Raw genomic sequence first — 17,107 nt, 5'->3', positions numbered from 1 at the left:
GACAAATGCAAGTACATACTTTTGGAAAGCATTCTGAAGCATAATATATTGAAATCTTCTATAATGAATCCTTGCTTGCCAGAAGAAATATCCAACCATGCCAGAAAATGATCTGTGAGGAATAAGCATTTTTCTATCCCCTACTTTCTTCCCCCCTTCTAAATTTGTGTTGCTTGGAAGAAGAGACGAAAAATGGCACAGATGCATGCGGTATTGCACAAAGAGTATATATGGACATTTCAGTCACTGATATTTCCCTATTTTCTGATGCTAATGTAAAAGATGTTGGTTTTGCATTTATAATTAAGATGAACAGATGGTGAAGACTTAGTTTAAAGTAATACTGTACATCCATTAAAATAATCTCTGCTGACAGTGATTCTTCACTATAGCAAGATCTAATTGCATATATAACACATATACATCAGAAAGAACTCGGTCTTTAGCCATTTGCTCCATTAGGACAATAGTAAGACAGACGTCACCAAAACAGGATTTGTCTTGGAGACTCCTAAGAGTAACAGCTGCATCTCTGCTGACAATATTGGCTTGCTTTAATTAATGAACACTTTCTGAATAAAAGAAAACATAATTTCTGAAAACATATCAGATTTCTTTTGAAAAGACACCCATGTTTTGAGGGAGGAACATTCAGGAATATGACAGAAGTAAATTTTTAACAGATCAACTTGATGTTACACTGTTTCTCTCATGGACTAGTACCTGTAATTCGTGGTGTTCTTTGGCAAATCGTGTAAATGTGTGTCTTTGTGGATTCCATTTATGTTTAAAGTTAGGTATATTCTTAAGTCTCTGACTGAAGCAAGTCCTTAAACTGTTACGAAGCTGAAGCAGATCTCTTCATGTTTTCATTTTTCCATTAGAAATGATACAAAATGTCATTTTGCAATTGTTTATATATGGATTATGTAAAAAAAAAAAAATCATTACGTAGTTTCACCTTAAATTCTGTACTTCACAGGAAATTGAACTTAAGGTTATATCTCCAAAGTGGGTATCCATCCTTCACCTGTTGTACAGAACAGCAACAGAGATGTTAAGCAGCAAGACTTACTTTTCACCGAAGAGGTCAGCTATAGAGGTGGTTATATATTTAGAATGCAACTAATTTTCTGTTTACTTGTCCTGCCTACCTTCCCACATTGATAACTATTTTCTAAGATAATGGAATCTGCTGAACTCTAACCTCCAAGGATGTAACTTTGCAGAAATATCTCCCTTTCTTCCCCCAAGCTTCTTATGTAAGGACAGGTATTTTACAGTTGCGATTACCAAAAATTAAGTATAATTATGGGTTGATGAATATGTTTTCAAGATTTTTAAACTAAAACACATTTTCTGTCATGCCAAAATTATCAGCTCAGTTGCTATATAGTGGCTGAACATTTCTCAGCTGAGGAAAACAGTTGTACACACTAGTTTCACCAAATTAGTGAATCCTCATCCTTTGTCATGTTGTTTCATCTGTCAAAGGCCTGGGATTCATATTCTCCTCCACAGGATTTGTCACTCTCTGTGAGAATGCCTTGATACTTTGTTTTAAGTTCCTTTGTTTTTTTTTTTTTTTTCCTGTTAAAGTTCTGCTTTGTTTAAAAATATTTAGATATTTATTGAAGCAAGAACTTGAACCCTGAGGTCCCATTTTCCACATGAGTACTCCAAAACTCAGGTTATTGAGTCATTTTCACTGTCTCTTAGATTACTTAAGTATATTAAACCAAGTGGAATAGCACCAGCAGGAGAGATTGAGTGATCTTTATCCCAGAATATGAAAACTCTATAATATGGCAGTTAAACGTTCTTCCAGGAGATGTCGTTCAAAACCCCTCAGGCAGAAGAAGGAATTGAACCAATCTTTCTTCCACCTGAGATGACCTGTAGGGTAAAGCAGGAGAGAGGGATACTGCTTTCTTTTAATCAATACGTTAGTTTTCTTTAAAACACCTGAAACATAAATATTTATCTTTAGTGTGTGTACCTCCCTCACACTCCCAAGCTAAAACAATTTAAAATTATTTTGGATAGATATTTGGGGTTGCAAAATAATACAGTTTGGCAGCCATGCTGACAAAGTCTTTCATTTGCGTAGACCTCATTCTGGTGACAAAATTAATAAGAGCAAATAGTCCTGTAAATATAGCGGAGGTATATGGGTAGTACTCACTGATAAAGGAAATAAGAAAGGGGAGGAGGAGTGAGACAGGCTGGGAGCCAAGGGACTGAAAAAGGCAGTAAATTTTACAAAACATTCATTTGACTAATTTGCTTAACATAATAAAGGATGGTTGTAGTTGGGGAGTTAGCAGTAATGATTGATTAGAAGGGTATTATATTTGCTGGATATGGGATGAATAATGTCTGTGAATGGATGCAGAAAATCTCTCTCCAAAATTGGATCAGTCTATAAGTCATAGGATGCAGAGGGCAGAACACCAACACACTAACAGACTAAGAAAGACTTTAAACAATAACTGAGAAAATCTTGGAAGGGTTCCAAAGAAACAGGGAAAAGGAAAGGAACTATGTGCAGAATAATGGGGTTTAGACAATAGAGACAGTGCAGCAGACATTTGTGAATGGAGTATTAGCTCTTTAATTATAATAATTACCTAAGTTTAAGGTCAAGGCACCTGTGCATTGCTGTCTGTGGGAAACTGATTAAAAAATTAGAAGTAGCATTTAATTTCTGTGATACTATTTCCAAAAATTCTCTCAGAAATTTGGATATTGCCAAGATCATTACTTATTATTTGTACTGTACCTAGAGGCACGGACTTGGATGGGTCCCACGTGACCACCCTGAGATCATTGACATCAAGACTGACTTTCTTATCACTTAAAATATAAAATGAAACTCCTCTACAGGGAAGGAAACCATGAAAAATGAAGACTCTCGCATCCTAATATATTCTATTTTCCCACTCATACTGACCATAGAAATGAAAGGTTTCATATTGTTCCTTTTAGTAATTCAGACAAGTCTATTCCTCGTCTTGGAAATTAACTTCTTAGCTAATCAGTTGGTATGACCTCAGGTTTGCTGCTAGGGAACCCTATCTGAGAAGTAGCAAAGGTGGATCTTATCACCCATATGGGAGTGAAGCACCGAGTGTTGCAAAGCATCTCTGGTTGGAAACAACCCTACTGGCTTCATGCCAGTATATTCCTTGCCGTTGGAGGCTCTGTGCTGACTTCTGAGCAGGAGGATGCAACTGTTTGTTCTTCTGCAACACCACATCTAGCTGGTATGTCAGACCAGTGTCTGCCAGCACCATTGCACTTTGTTGTTTTGCTTGCTGTCTGCCATGTCACAATAAGCTTGAATTTGAAAAAGAGCAGGCACAGGTCAGTGAGTTGCATACACATAAATGTCTGGATTTGGATCACTGGAGATCAAAGAAAGTCAGTAGCATCAGGAACAGCATTTTCTACTGAGAACATAGAGGACACTCAAGTGAAGAATGAATGTTGAGTTGAGGGAATTAGCAAATAGACACAAGGGCCAGGAATAAGGACTGTATGGGAATATAGTGGAAGATTTGGAAAGGAGGTTAGTTAAATGTAAATATGCTTAAATGACTTGCACCTGTCTGTAGAAAAAGCATGTAGATCACACTAATTGTTTTACTGACCTTGTGTGCTTGATGGGTAGAACCTCTGTGTTAGATAACATAGGCCTGTGAGAAACTCTAGGACACCGTATCACTGTGTCTGAAATTCCTGCTTTGTTGTGAGAAAGAGCAGGAGGCTGCGCCTGCCTGAAGCCTTGAAATACAGGCGAGCTCAGCAGGCCCAGGAATCTCCCAGCAGGGCTGAACTGACCAGCGCCTGCGTCCCTCCTGGTGTCACCTGTGCCTGGGATCTTAGGTGTGACTTTGGAGATCCCCCAGTAGAGAGGTAACTAAAATAAAACTTGCTCTTTGCAATGCATTCGTGGCCTCTGGCTCTTCTTGTGACATGCCTGCGTATGTGCACACAAGGACTGAAACAAAGAGAAGCAGGAAATATTAGAGGTGACGGGGACAAGGTATAGATGGGTATTCTAAAACCTCAGAGATAAGAAGCCTAAGGTTATTTCTAGAAAGAAAAGGGGAGTGAACACATGAAATGAAGTCATAGGAGAGGACAAGAAAGGGAAACTGGGAAATGGAGACTGAAAAAGAACAGGTGACAATTTGAAAGTAATTTGCTGTACGTTTTTTGTAACTATTGTTCTGCAATCTAATTTGTGACAGAAGAATATTCCCATTTCAGTAAAAATTTGAAATTTTTGTAGGGTTTTTTAAAATTTGCAATTTCTAATAAAACAGTTATGGAAATTTTAGTTTACGTCTTGTTTGTTTGTTTGTAGAAAACAACCTCAATTTGCTGTTTCTTGTCTTTCTCTTTTTGCTACTTCCTACCTCTTTCTTTTCCCCCATGCTAAGAATTCTTTTCTGCACCATCTTCCAAAAAAATTGTGTTGCTAGAGGGAACAACTGAAACATAATTCTGACAATCTGAAGTTTTACAAAAATGAAGAAAAACTGAACATACATCCCAACTGTTTTTGCAAAAATACACCCAAAAGAATTTAAACAATACAGATTAAAATAAATACAATAACATTTTATGATGAAAAAATGTAAGTGGCATTTCCAGAGAAGCTTCATTGCAGGGGGTGGGTGTGGAGCCGGGGGTAAATCCAGTTTGTATTTATTGTATTTCTGAGCTAAAAAGGAAATGTTGAAATGACATGCTAAAACAAAAGCAACCTTTGGATCCCTTTCTGACCCTGAAGCAAGTGTCAGCCATGGCTATCATTGTAGAGGGAGATGTTTTGTCTCCAGCTGTGGCCTGTGGGTGATAACCAGGCATTTTACATTTCAATTGTAAGAGTTAAAGATGTCGTGAAAGAAACAGAAATAATGTTTTTTCACTATTGTACGTGCTCACCTCCCTTGTACTCTCACTAGTTCAGGGTCATTGTTTATGTTCATATGTGAGGCAAGATGTGCTAGTGATTATCATTGGAAAAAGAAGTTAATGGAAGATGAACTGAGAAAATAAGGTGCCTGTGGTGAAATTCTGGATAAAAGCACAAAATTAACTGCCATCCAAGCTGAAGAGGGTAAGTCCAAGTCAGTACCACCATCACTCTGATTGACGCAGTGAACAAGCATCAAAAGAGCCTGTTCTTGGAGAGAACAAGCCGGAAGATGAGGAAAAGATAAGAGGATGAGAGGATGGAAAGCTTTTAGTGACTCAAAAGCCCCTATTAAAAATAAATAAATAAATAAACTGATGAAGAAGAACCCTTCTTCATTTTCTTGATAGTTTGGAAAATTTGACGAGAGCAGAAAACTAAGAGCAAAGATCCACTACGATTATCTGTTTTATAATATAATCTGGAAACTTAAGTGGGAATGTTCTGTGAGCTAATATATAAGCATAGCTAGAAGCAGTTGCTGCTTTACAAAACTTGTAATTTAGAAGGATGGGAGGAAGGACAGAAAAGGAAACTGTTATAATTTTTGGCAAAATTTTATCCTGGCAATTATAAAATAAATCTGATGCTAAAAGCAACATGACAATATCCTAAGCTATCTAGGGATGTTGGGAAAGCTTTGTGGGAAACTAGGTAAATATGTCTTGCATAATTCTCTTTTGGTAAAGTGGCTGGACTACATTATCTTTTTAGGTTCTATCTAGCACAACGGATTCTCTTCTGATTCTAGTCTAGTCAATATCTTTCTCATTACATCACACTGGCTTTTAAGGGTAATTATGTAGAATTTTGAAGTGTAATTGCAGTCAAATTGTGAACGGCTTATACCCACTTGTATGCAAGTACTTTCCAAAATAGTCTAATTTATTTAAATGTGTCTGATTTCTACCATAGGTGAGAACAGGTTTATAACATGGCCCTTAGTTTTGGGGTTGTTTGAGGTTTTTTTCTATTCTAGATGTTATTTTTTTCTTTCAGGTAAGAATTTAATTTGCGATGATCTTATCAGGTTTTTTTTACAGACCGCTCTTAGATTTCAAAGTGAGAAGTGCTAAAACTTTTGGAAGGTCTTGTTACTCTTCCCCGGTAATTAGCATCACCATATGTGAAGCGGTGTGAATTTGCAAAGTAGGCTGTGAATTCTATGCAATGATCTTACATTGTAGATGAGAATATTTGTATTTCCTGGTGATATCTGCCTTGCTTAACCAAGGCAAAGTAGAGAACATAATTTCTTCCAGCAGCAGGGAATTACAAGGCTTTGGCTGGGCAGATTCAAGAGAGAATGGCTGGCAATTTTTTTATTGACAGAATTTGTCAACAGTTAAAGGTAAGAAAGTACAATAACTGGGAGTTACGAGAGTTTTTTTCTAATTTTATGATTGACAAATAACTTCACCAGGCAGAAATACAACAGAATGAATTGTAATAAATACAGTATTTGTGGTAAATTATCTTTGTTAGTGAGAAAGAATCAATTTATTGATTTCTTTTTTTTCATGTGCAGAATCCAGTTACAGGATGCCTCATAAAATCATCCTTGTAATCCTTGTACTACCTGCAAGATAAGAGTAAATTAGGCAAACTCCAATTCAGGTCATATTGTTTCATTCTCTTCTTGCTTCTGGAGAAAAAGCTTGAATGGCAGAAATGGCAAAATCATGTCCTTATTGATTTTGAAGGGTATTTAAGTGTTGCTCCTTGAGCTTCAAGTTGGAGTAAAAAGAAAAGGTATGTGTCTGAGCCAGCTGGTTTGTGTGAGTAAATTTAGCTACTGACTTCCCACTGTAAATCCCACAGTCAGCCCCACTGACTTTCTGCAGTAACTCACCTGAGAAAGCTGCTGACAGCAAAAACTGTGTAGAGCTCAGGAAGGCACCCTTCTGCAGGGCAGGTGGAGAGGTTAGATGTTTTTGGAAGATTGAACTAAGCTTAGTGTAAGTTACGCCAGAAGGCTACAGGAGTTGAGTGCTGGTTTGTGTCTTTTTTATTATGCTTCCTGAAGATACTGGGAAAATATTCTAATATCTTCTTAATCTTTAAGTTCTAATGTAACTCTAATGTTACTTCCAAAGTAATGTGCTGATGCATTCCCTGGCATACTTCTGAAAGTTGTAGGACATAATTTGACAGATTTTCAAATGACAAATTTGACATTTGGGGTGAAGTAGAGAGAGTTGAACACAACGACCTCTGACTCTGTATTGCTGGCAGTAATAAAAACATACTTTTATGAAGGAAGTGAAGCAGGTACGTGGGACTAGTTCACCACATTAGTGTAAATGCACCAAATTAGAGTTAGTTGCACGAGTGTAAAGGCAGCATAAAGGAGGAAAAAAAGTAAATCCAGAGTATTTTGAAAGCACATGCAGCTTCATGTTTTTTATACTACTGTGCTGCTGAAAGCAATCCAAACACACTTGGCATGGTATTTGTGCATTTTTATGGGCGTGTGTGAGAATGCCCCTTTCTGTGTTTTTAGCATGGAGCAAACACATAGTGTTGGTTTTTTTTTTTCTGGAGTGGAGAATGAAACCAAGGAAAAGAAATCTTAGCTTGGGTTTAGGTGGGTTTATTTCCAGCAACCAGATTTATTTTACCAGTTAGAATCATGGTGAGAGACACTATGAAATGATGCTGAAGAGAGTATTCAGTGGAAAATGCTTCACCTATTTGTTACAATTCTCCCAGTAGGCGTTCAGTTGTAAAACAGTAATTTAACATATATAGTAACCTAGAATCTCTGCTAAATGCTTATTCACCTATGTTGTTGGCTTAAGTGAAGATGACTGGACCAAACTTGATGTTTGTAATGTCATCAGTCACGGGAATAAATGAGATTCTTCATGGTTCATTTTCCTTTAAAGACAGATGGAAATAAAATTCAGATGAGTTAACCTTGCAGGAGTAGAATTTCCTGTAGTTTTCTAGAAATAATTTCGTACTGAGTTTTTCAGGCTTTTTGAGTAACGTGTGGTCTTTAAAATACTGTTTAATTAAAAAAGAACATAAGCATAGCTTGTTTCATGTGGGTTTAAGCATATTTTTCCAAAATACTTCCTTAAGATTTCCAGCATGGTTTTAGCCATTTTTCAAGGATTTGTTTGATTTTCTCTGCTCTGTGGTTTGTCATTTTCTTTCAAATTATTTCCTTGATTTGAGACATATCATAGTGTTAGGTTCCCACTCGAACCAGACAGTACAGCATTTCTGGCAGAACTCACGTGGTAGAGCACACTTGCAGAACAGCCAGTGTCTGATACACTTCTCTGTGTTGTGCTGTACTGAGTAGAGGTAGCTACAACCAACATTTTGCAGCCTCAGCAGCTTTAGATCAGGCACCAAGGAAAAGGTACATGGCAATGGTTCAGAAATGGAGAAAAGAAGTTTTGTAAAGTAAAATGAGAAGCGTGTGTGCCTTAAAGACTGTGGAGGTTTTTTGTTTTCCAGCAATTCTTTCCACAATGCTCATCTGCTTCAAAATATTGCTTTACAATATTTTGCATATTCAGGTTTTGTTCTTTGACAAACTGTTCAATAACTGCTAGAAACTACAGATCTGCAACAAACAGGTCCCGGACCGAACTGGCTTTTACACTAAGGCCTGTATAAGATATTTCCGTCTGTGTTGTCATAGGTCTTATTTTTTCATTCCTATGCCTCATCTTTTTGACATATAATATATCTCCATGCTGTATTTGTGCACTTTGTGAAATTTCTCTTCTGCTGTGCTACAATTTACGTGCTGTGCATAGTACATTGAGAATTTGTTGTCCTGCTGCTGTCATTTGACCTTTACTTCGTTCTTTTCCAAGGTAGTGTAGCTTCCATGTTTTGACCTTCCTGCCCTCTTTCAACATTTCTCCGGAGAGCTGATCAATACCCACTGATTTCCATTTATTCAGATGGTGGATAGCTTTGCATAACTCTGTAATCTTTGCTGTCCTGTTCACCATCAGATATTCCAAGCCTTGACCTTCATACAGGAATTCTACAGATAGCAGGCAGGAGCCACATCTGTTTCCAAGAGGTTAAAGAAAGTCCTGGTAGATTCTCTTGTTATTTTTTTAGTTTTCCTGAAATATAGAAAGCAAAACATAAAAAAAATGGAACATTTTGAGTTCTGACCTCTTGTAGAATTCCACAGAGCTTCACCAGCTGGGTGTCATTTGAGCCACTTCTACATTTCTGTAATCTGTACTTGACCTGGTTTTAAGTGTGATCCGGCCCTTTCCAACAGGTTAGTTTCACATAACTGAGTGTTTATGTATTTACAGAAGATGCCTAAGTGAGAAAATAAGGTATTTGCTGCCCAAAGAATGCAAGTCTGGTCTTGAAGCTGCTTTTTGGTACTCTAAAGTGACTCACACAGGGTCAGAGACGAGAGAAATCTTCAGAGGAAATTTTCATAATCCCACAGAAAGTCTCATGATTCCCCCTTCTACTCTGAAGAAGCAAGAAAAACATAGATCTGTTCCCTGCCAGACTTAGACAGAGTTGTGTCATTCACACTGAAATGGAGGCTAGAATATACCTACTTATGCTTAAAGTTAGGGCCAATGGTGTTATTTTGAGCTAAGGAAGGAGAAATAATGAGCAATCCTTATTTTGTGAGGGAGGGGGCACTGACCAGATGATGCTAAATCTGAATGTGGTAGCATCCAGCTTCCAGCAGAGAGGCTGCTGGAATTGCCTCTGCACTGGTTGGTGGCCAGGTGGAACTGCCAAACCTGAAAAAAGTGAATGGTTTTAATGAGCACCGACCTTCCACTTCACCTCTGAGATTACTCTCTAAAATATCGTTTTGAATGATCTTTTAAAACATGCTCTTTTTAAATATAATTTTATTTTTAATTTATTTTTTTAATTAACTTACACTAATTTTTACAGCTGTCTCTTTCTGTTGTTTCTCCTTGTGCTGTGTATTGTGTATATTTGTATCCAGCTGTGCACGTGCTTGGGTACGTCATGGATTGGTCTGTATCATAGAGTCTTTAAGTATTTATGACTAGATCATAGTCTCGGATGGGCAAAAATGCACCAGTATCTCATGAACAAGACAAAATAAACTGACAGCATGTCATAAATATGACTGAATTTTGACTTAAAATAACCGAGCTGACAATACACAATAGTACCAGAGTCTGTAAGACCAGCTGTAGTGATCTTCATTTTAAAAATACTATGTCAGTATATAACTTCTTTGTCAGTATGTAACTGCATTAGAAAGCAGCAAAAAACCCCTAAACCCAAGTTTCTGTTGGAGGATGAGTGCTAATTTTTAGCACATTGTCTCCTGACACTTTTGTTTAAGGCTTGCTTTTTAAAACTAAGGGTTCCTCTGTTCTCTGGTAGCATTTACGAAAGACTTATTTTAACAGACTTTTTGACAAGGCAGTGCCGTTTTTATATAGAGATAGATACGAACATACTTTTACATTTATGTTTTCCCAAGTATTTTAGTAAATTTTTGAGGCTGAAGGAAATGTTTTGATGAGAAAAAATGAAATACCAATATTTCAGCTTTTTAAACTGTTAAGTACAATTTCAGTTTGGTTTGGTGTTTTTGTTTTTTTGTTGTTGTTGGTTGGTTGGTTTTGTTTTTGTTGGATTTTATTGTGGTTTTGGTTTTTGTTGTTTTTTGTTTGTTTGTTTTATAGAATCCCCCAAAATTTTCATTTCTAAATTGTGTTTACTTCCTTCAGGTAAAATTCTGTGAAATCAGAATAAACTCCTGAAATGCCTGATTGATCTTGGGTGAGTGAAAAACCCCACAGCACAGCCAAAAGTCTCTCCTGATTATATGAGTTTTAAAATAAAACCAAATTCCCAGTCCTGGTGAACTGCACAGCTGTTGACTGATACATACGGGGTACCTGGGAGCCTTGGATGCTGTCAGCAGCACTGGCATTGAGAAGGTAGAGTTATTGGATTAAGCTATGTTGCTTTTCATGTGTTCATATGATTTCCCCCCTTCCTCCAATATTGTGTTATTTGGAACTATCTTTTCTGATTGTGTTCAGACTACTAAGAACTTCAACCAAAAGCTGAATAGTTTGAATATTGCTAAATATAACACAGGTCAGCAATGCAAAACAGTTTTATGAAATGTCTTACAGGTTAAGAGGATCTCTCTTAGATTTGTTCAGTTTCTGCTTAGTCCTTCTGAAAGGTGTCAAACTAAGAGTAGACACTAAGGCAAAATTTACACATTATGCACAATGTGGTAACAAAATGATCCACATGCTGTCCTTTGAACACACCCAGAAGAATCAAAATGGTCCATTCTTATGACTTTATTGGATTTTGTGATACTGAGATTTGTGACATTTATCATCTAGGTTCTTCTTAAAGCTTTAATTCCTAGAATCAGGGGTTTGCTTGGATATTTTAACTCTTTTTCATTCTCTTTTCTTCTTCCTTCCTTCCACTCTCTCTTCTCCTGCTTTTCTAATAATTTTATTTCTTCCATGGCGGCAGAGAAAAGCATGAAAACATGTTCTGAATAAGGGTAAAAGAAATATTTCTTACATGTCTTACTTCAATACTTTAAAGCAATTCCAGTTTTTCAGTGGAACATAAAGCAGGCATAGGTATTAGCGGAATTTCCTCTTTCCTTATCTGTAAGACCCAAGTTGCATCCCAATGCCAGAATGAACCATCCTTCTCAGATGGCACTGAGTCCTCGTGAGCTCAGGGAGAAGCAGGGAAAGGAGTATTCTTGCATGACTAGAGAAAAAGAAATGTGGCTTTGGGTCTCCAGGTGCTTCTGCAGAATCTTCTGATGCCTGATCTCAGCAGACCTTTGCCCCTCTGCACCAAAATGAACACCATATTTAACTGATCTGGAGAGTGTAGCTGGCTGAGACGTCATAAATCTTTCTTTCTTCCAGTCCATCAGGAATGGTTGCTTGAGCTCAGAAGTCAAAGCTGAATTGCCAGTTTGAAGACTAAGTCTGAAGTCCAACATTTCAGGCAGTCACGGAAATAATTTCAACACAGAGGAGAGAATGAAAACTGCAGAGCCAAAGGTCTTCACATTTTATATCTGTTTAAAAATATATATATGTATTGACATACTGCTCATGAAACAGGTTCTAGAGGGTTTGGGAATTTTTTTTTCTTCCAACTTTGTAGAACAGTATAAATTTTGTATTTACTAGAAAATGACAAGCTGGTTTTAAGTGATGGCTTCATGTCAGTGCTAAAGGCTGCAGTTGTGATGGCCAGAGGGATAAAATGCCCATTAAAGATGGCAATTTCACAAGCAGTATGGGATTTCTGGGTACACAGTGAATTTAGCCATGAAAAAACAGGTTTTTTGGCAGAAAGGTACATTTTGTCCTAGATTCAGTTTATAAATACCAGTCAAAATATCATTGTCTTTTTCTCTGTGTGTGTGTGTGATTACTCTCAAGACAGTAAATGGGCATTTCCACACAGTGTGAAAGCTGTGATCCTTGAAAACCCATCTTTATTCTCTGTCAAGGATGACTGGAGTAGATTACACTGGAGTATTAAAAATAGTAGACCACGAAAACCTTGAACCATTACCATAACTAATAATGGTAACATTTTTTTTTGAAGTCAAGAATGTGGAATAAGTGTCAGTTTTCTTACCTTTAAAAAAAAAAAAATACAAAACATTTTATCACTATAAGAGAATTTACTTATTCCTTGCAATCTGCATTTATCAATAGCACTAACATTGTAAAAATAGAGCAATTATATTTCAATGACAGAGCTAAATATTTTGTCAGAGGTATGAAGCAAATGGTATTGTTGCTCATTTCTTGAAGGATAATTTCCTTCATAAAAGCTACATTCCCAGGTTCTGAAACCCAGCAGGGCCTTGCTGTCAATAAGCTAAAACTTCCAAGTAAATTATGTAATATAAGACATAGTGTTTCTGTATTTCACATGGTTATGTGCACATTATATGTTATTTTTCCCTGCTCAGAAAAGTTCTTAGAGTTAGATCCCACTCCTCTGCATACTAATGTAAATCGTAAAACCCAAGGAAATTAACAGTTAAGCCATTCAGCTATTCACCTACACTCTACTCACTTGGCTACCTCCATTCTGCTACTTCCCACACACGCATCTCCATCCTCTACTTGAACAACCCACAATTACCTTCATAATAAACCACTATGTTTATAATAATGGAGCTGGGAGCATCATTTATCAGTTTGCCTTAAACTTCCAACTGAATGGCTGTGTTTTAGGTTATTAATATGAATGAATTGCAGATACTTAATAAAATTTCAGTTACTTATAACCTTTATCAGAATGAATTTTTCCTGCTTGAGTACCTCAGTCTAAAATTTTGGGAAAACTGCAACGAAAACAACTATTTGCAATAGAAATGCTGAGGTGAGGTGGGTGAATTTGCTGAAGTTAAAGTACACTGGTGATTGTTTCTTTGAGAATGTAAGAATTTTCGGTAGTTGGGGCAGGGCTCTGAAATAAATCAAGAAAACCAACCTTTTGCCAAATCTGTGGCATTCTACCCACCTTTAGCTACGTTAGAACCACATGAGCTGTGTATAGTTTTCCTAGACTTCACAGCTCTGTCTGAAATGAGAAAGGTCCACTCTGAACTTGTAGGTGACGGACCAGGACTTTTAATTCAGTAAGAATTTTCAGTTGATGTTAGCTTTTCAATGCCTGAATCTGGGCCTTTGAAACCAATGCTTTCCTTATCATTATTTCTCTTGTTCATTATTTTCTGTATCTTTGCAGGGCCCACAAGATCAGGTTATCAGCCACAACAGAGAGATGCTGCAAAACAGGGCAAAGAAAAATTGCATTTCCCTGTATAGGACTGACACCAATGAGGTACAAAGGAGGACCCTAGGAAACCCTCCTGTTGTGTTGGTTAGCATCGCTCTGGCACACAAACAACCTGGCTCTTGCTGTGGTATCTGAAGATCTGAAGAGGGGTTTAAAAAGGCAGAACGTGGAGGCTTTGCAGATACTGATAGGCAATTCCTTCCCCAAGTCTGAGGGGCAACAGAGGAAAGAGCATGACTGGGCTTGTTTGAAAGCATTGCACTCAGAGGAAGGTACCTTGGCTCATGGACTAATTGGAAGCAAGAGCTGACCTTTTGATACTGAACATGAGAGGGTCAGTGGTGAGCGGATAGGCCACAAAGGGCTTTGAAAGTCAAGACAAGTCATTTGTGTCTAATTCGACTGAGAAGGCTACAGAGAGCCAGACCTAGGCGAGGGCAAGGGAAGGAGATTGTGTCAAGAGCTTGAGAGGGAGAGGGCTGAGACTGGAGGCGGGAGAGGGAGTTGGGAGAGCAGGGGAAGAGGCTGGACAATCTAACCGGGATCAGCAATAGCAATCAAAGGGGGAGGGAGGATGGGATGTTTGAAGCAACCTTCGTATGAATGAAAGCTTTACAGAAATGGCAGCGGTTTCTGAATTATTATAATACATTCCAAAGACATGCCAATTCAGGAGTTCACAATGCAGCTGTTGTTTCTGAGGGAATGAGAAATTATTTTACCAATTTATGCAAAGGACTATTAAAAAGGTGGCAGACGAGGAAAGAATATCTACATAAAATGGAAAGTTAATTGCTCCATAAAATGACTCACTGAGTGGTTCAAAAATCTTCTCATGCATAAATATCAAAATTTTACTATTTGGATATTTTTTGTTTGGTTCCTTCATACTGAAAGAGTAATTTTCACAGGCCAGTATCTCCAGAAATAGTAGTAGTTGCATAATTCGATGTCATGAAACAAAGCAGATATCTCTGGGGTTTAGCTTTCTGGAATTTGGAAGTTATAGGAACTGACAAAAGGATTTTCATTGCTATTTGCTGGATTTACCCATGGGCATTTGTTCAAAGTACTCATTATGTGCCTAACCTTCACTTTACCTTTGGGACTATCAGGTGCTTAACTTTGTCTGAGCATGGATCTCTTGTCACCGAGGGAAAAAAAAAAAAAGTCTAAGTTATTGCCCTTGTAAATTACCAAGCTAAAGTAATGACTGTTATGGGCACTGGACTTCTGGTGATCTTAAATGCTGTGCTAATAAACAGCCACTATAATAATTCACCAGTTTCCTGCCAAGTTTTCTGTCAGTTGATTCTGTTTCTCATATGACCACTTATGAAAATAATTCTGAAAATGCACGTTGCTACCTCCAAATCATGGCTGTGGCTGGTAGTATTCTATACAGCAGAATATGTACTTTATGACCCCACCTCCTTCTTACTGTTGCTGTTGAACAATGTGCTTGTTTTCATGTCCAGAAGCCAAATGAAATATTGTCTCCATTCTGATGGGTGATGTGCAGATGTGGAACCAAAATTATGCTGGTTTTGTGGCAACTGTCTAATTGTTCACTTTAGCATGGAGGCCGATATCAAAGCAATGTTCTGCAAAGAATCCATAGCCGATTGAATTTGCGGGGGCACCTTTTATGCATGTAGGTGTCTTGTAATGAATCACAGATGTGTTCTTTTATTTCAAGAGCAGCAACTGCATGTTGTAGTTAGGCAGGTGTCTATAAATCCCAGCTCATTAGCTCCAAAGAGGAAAACAGCTTTCCTGAGGGGGTGGATGAGCTAGCTGCCAGAGTTGGAAGAAACCATGAGTGGGGGCTTGAGTACACTTAGTCTTTCACATACACGCTACGTAAGCCCAGTGTATTTGCTTTCCAACTTCTAGCTTGGAATTTGTTTCTCTAGAGAGATGGGAAACACAAAGGCATTGCAAATAGCATGAGGTTCCTTATAGTGTTCATGTCTGGATGGGTTTGGGTTGGATGTAGTTGATATGGAGGTTTGCTTGTGGGGTGGTACTAGAGACAATGGTTTTATTTTGATGGATGATTTATACATGTTGGATCACAGCAGCTTATATTTGCAGGGAACTTTATTCTAGCTATGTTTAAGACAAGATGTAGACTGTGTCATAATACAGGCGTGATTCAGTTAGCGTTACCTTCAAGGTGATGCCCACGAACAAGGGGAGAAAATGCCCTTCCTAAATGAGTTGGGTTTATGTCCACGAGCGTAATGACACTGTCAAAATCAAGGAACAAATTATGTTCTTCAACTGCCAGAAGTGCCCAGTTCAGTGCAGCTCCCCTTGTTCTCACTCCAGTGATCCTCTTTCACTCCACTGTAGCAAATCAGGATGAGTGGTTGCTCAACATAGCTGATTTTTTTTTTTTCTTTCTTATCCCTCTTTGTCCTTCACATCTGATTTCCCACACCCACAATACCAACTTCCTTCTGCTCTCTTTGCCTCTCTGAATAACCTGTCTAGTTCTGTTCTGCTGCTCCAGCATCCTACACAGCTATTCCCTCAGTCCCAAGCAATACTCCTTGACTACCTCAGCCCTCTATGTAAAAGTGTCTTACATTTCCTTGACTCTTCAGTAACCAGAATTTATTTAAATTAAAACTAAAAAAAAAAAAAAAAAAAAAAAAACAAACACAAAAAAAACCCCAAACACCAACAACCAAAACTGCGCAAGATTCTTCATTTTTCCCTGCTGTGCTTAGTTTCAGACAATGGACCAACAGTTTGCTCTTTTAGCTTTACTCAAGGCCAATTTCAATTAAATCAGTTTTCAATAGTAGCAAACAATTTTTTTTTCTGCTAACCCTCTTCTCCCTGTTCTGTAAGGAATCCTTGCATGTTTATCCTGCTTTAAATTGTGCACATGAAGACAGTGAAAACTTCTTTGTTTTAAAGAGATTGCACTTGATGGTACCACCTATTACTCTGCTTTTCCTTGGCTTTTCACAGCAAGTCTTGGTGCCCTTTCATATCTATATATTCTATATAAAAATAAGTATACGTTAATGTCATTTTTCTCCTATCAATTTGTCAAGCAAGCAAAATAACCGCAAAGAACTGACCTTTGTAGAGGATGTGAGTATATCTTTTTGTCACATCTAATCATATCAGTGAATTCTGATAAGCGCAGCTCAAGAACAGTTTGGGTAATACTGCACACACTCATAATTTTAATCGTTAATTCATAAAATTGTAGTTACCAGTTTATCCAAATTATTTGACATGGCTTTTGCAAGAGCTGTTTGTCCACTGTCCTCTTATTTTGTG

At 37.7% G+C, this 17,107-nt stretch overlaps 1 long non-coding RNA gene across 1 annotated transcript in view; it reads left to right on the top strand.

Annotated features, from left to right (window-relative positions):
- The window catches only part of LOC110365581 (uncharacterized), a 31,665-nt gene extending 14,878 nt beyond the window's left edge, over positions 1-16,787 (top strand). The window contains exons 6-8 of the long non-coding RNA XR_010473910.1: positions 10,714-10,926; positions 11,902-12,039; positions 13,754-16,787. This is a non-coding gene — a long non-coding RNA (uncharacterized LOC110365581). The remainder of the gene's footprint in view (positions 1-10,713; positions 10,927-11,901; positions 12,040-13,753) is intronic.
- Positions 16,788-17,107: the final 320 nt, after the last annotated feature.

This window comes from Columba livia, chromosome 7 (assembly GCF_036013475.1).
Source record: "Columba livia isolate bColLiv1 breed racing homer chromosome 7, bColLiv1.pat.W.v2, whole genome shotgun sequence".
Taxonomy (NCBI): Eukaryota; Metazoa; Chordata; class Aves; order Columbiformes; family Columbidae; genus Columba; species Columba livia.
The sequence above is the reverse complement of the archived record's forward strand: the minus strand, read 5'-3'. Positions and strand labels throughout refer to the sequence as shown.